Raw genomic sequence first — 2918 nt, 5'->3', positions numbered from 1 at the left:
TGTGCCCTGATTAAGGAAACTTGTTCTTTCTACATCAATAATTCAAAAGAAATAGGGGGGGAAATCTCTGTCAAATAAGACAAAAGTTCAAACCTGACAGGGGATAACTCAAGAATTAGTACAGATCATCTGGTTTGGAAAGATCTTTGGTACCATTTCTCAGTTCGTTTAGGCTCTCTTTGTTCCTATAGTTTCTTTGGCCTTAATCCTATTTTGCAACGTTGGCTTACTTAATGTTCAAGTACAACTATTTAACAATGAGCATGGACCACATGGTGACCACTGCAGCTTGAAATGTTCCAGCCTATCTACATCACAGATTCTAGATCACATCATAATATTACTTTCAGGTTTGATTATTTACTATGTCTTGTGAGAGTTTCCTTATCCTTCCAGAAAGTTTTGTATTGCCTTGGTAGAGGGTGTGAGTATATACAACTGCTATCTTTGAAAGCAATATAATTCTTTGGGAAAAACTTCACCATAGTGGAATCATACAGTACTATATCTCTGTCTACTCCAACACTGGGATCCCCATAACACACCCCTGTTTTCTCCAAGAATAGAGAAGTTACAGATTTATGAACTGAAAGGTGGTTTCAGGAATCTTTAAGCATCTGCTGGCAAGAACGAAAGCACATAATCGAGAGAGGCAATGAGACTAGACCCAGAATGTGGGGACTTAACAGTTGAGGGCAAAGATCAGTTAATATGAATACAATAATGACCCTGATTAATTCCCTGTGTAAGTGACTTTCAGGATGAATGGCAAGGACTGATATACCCCACAAGGTGCAGATTCTGTTCAGAATCTGCCATATACAGGAGCATACATTGAAGGATAAGATGGTGTGGTATATGCTTGCCTCAGCCACACATATTCTAAAATTGGAATGATACATTACGGCCCCTTAACAAAGATGAAACATAAATTTGTGACATGTTTCATGTTTTTGAAGTTAGAAAGTACATGCTGACAGTAGCTTGTCACAGCTCTTTTCTGAGAGGCTTAGCCAGAGCATGTCAAATACAGAGGCGAATGATAGCAGCAAACCGTTGATCTGAGTATGGGGTCCCCATTGGAGGGATTAGAGAAAGTATTGAAGGAACTGAAGGGGCATACAACCCAATAAAAATAAAAATACCAATATACCAGAGCTCCCAGGGACTAAACCACTACCCAAAGACTATGCATGGACAGACTCATGGTTCCAGCTGCACATTTAGCAGATGATGGCATTTTTGGGCACCAGTGGAAGGGGAAGCTCTTGGTTCTGCCACAACTGGACCCCACAATGTAGGGGAATGTCAGGGTGGGAGTGGGAAGGGGGAAAACCCTTATAGAAGAAACAGAGGAGGATGGGATAGGGGCCTTATGACTGGGAAACCAGAAAAGGGAATAAGTTTTGAAATGTAAATAAAAAATATCCAATAAAATAAGATGGTATGGCATATTGGAAAAAAATAAAGCATCAGTACATTCCCTAAGGGGAGTGTATGTAAGAGCAAGGCCCATATTGTAAGAGTAAAGCGCATGGGAAGGTAATTAGAAAGCAGCCTAATGCTTATTCTGCTATATGGTACCAACACTGCAAAATGACACGTAAGCATTGAAAATTTTCCTCGTGGTTTTGTTTCTCAGGACTCAGTGTTCAGTATATGTGACCACAGAGACTCAGAACATATAGGAGGAAGGGCAAAGGGGCACTTTTCAGGTTTGTTGAACCTTAGAGAACAATGGGAATTTGGATCCTTCTCAACTTATTGGTTTTCCTTTAAAGAAAAACACTATAATAAAGTTGATTGCCTCCTACATTTTGCATGTTGCAAACTAGGGCTAACATAGCTTAAAAGCAGTATGTGGAAAGATAATGTTCATCATGAAACCATTAAGTTGCATTCAATATTACCTATGGCTAATTGTGCAAATATAGAATACAAATGTTTAGATTTTTTAAGTAAACTCCCAAATGTGATGATTCGCCCCCATATCATGTCAGTTTCCTTCTCTCCCTGACTGAACACTTCCTCATTTGGCCCTGAGCCACACTGAGCCCTGAGCTGGATTCCATCAAACAAGTTATTTAACCTCTTTATTGTGTTGTCCTGTGGATATCAATCATTGCTACCAGCATCAGTTAATGACTACAGAGAACTTCTGGACTTCTAATAACAGATCCTGAATACTTGGGGACTGATATTGTGATTTCTAACATATTCTATGAACACCTATTGTCTAACTCCTCATCATGGACACAGCTGTTTTACCAAAAATGGTCAACCTCAGGGAAAGATGAATGATGTTATAAAATATAATACAGAAGAAAGTGCTGAGCTCCTAATGTCTAGTAAACCACCCATATCACATGAAGGACAATCTAGATAAGAACAGTGACTTTTCCTTTAATGCTAAAGAAGGATCAAATTCACTCAGGGAATGAGCATTTACTCTCAGGGGATGACTCATTCATATTCTCTCCCTCCCCCCCTCCCTTCCTCCCTCCTCACCCTGTCCCACTCCTTTTCTCCCTGCCTCTCCTTCTTTTTTTATTTTTGCATATATATTTCTTTTTCTTCTTTTTTTATTAACTTGAGTATTTCTTATATACATTTCGAGTGTTATTCCCTTTCCCGGTATCCGGGCAAACATCCTCCTCCCCCCTCCCCTTCCTTGTGGGTGTTCCCCTCCCAACCCTCCCCCCATTGCAGCCCTCCCCCTACCAGTCTAGTTCACTGGGGGTTCAATCTTAGCAGGACCCAGGGCTTCCCCTTCCATTGGTGCTCTTACTAGGATATTCATTGCTACCTATGAGGTCAGAGTACAGGATCAGTCCATATATAGTCTTTAGTTAGTGGCTTAGTCCCTGGAAGCTCTGGTTGCTTGGCATTGTACATATGGGGTCTCGAGCCCCTTCAAG

The 2918-nt window shown here is 40.6% G+C and overlaps 1 pseudogene; it reads left to right on the top strand.

Annotated features, from left to right (window-relative positions):
* Positions 1 to 860: 860 nt before the first annotated feature.
* LOC120094426 (U6 spliceosomal RNA) lies at positions 861 to 955 on the top strand (annotated as a pseudogene).
* Positions 956 to 2918: the final 1963 nt, after the last annotated feature.

Source organism: Rattus norvegicus, chromosome 8 (genome assembly GCF_021556685.1).
Source record: "Rattus norvegicus strain SHRSP/BbbUtx chromosome 8, alternate assembly SHRSP_T2T, whole genome shotgun sequence".
NCBI lineage: Eukaryota > Metazoa > Chordata > Mammalia > Rodentia > Muridae > Rattus > Rattus norvegicus.
The sequence above is the reverse complement of the archived record's forward strand: the minus strand, read 5'-3'. Positions and strand labels throughout refer to the sequence as shown.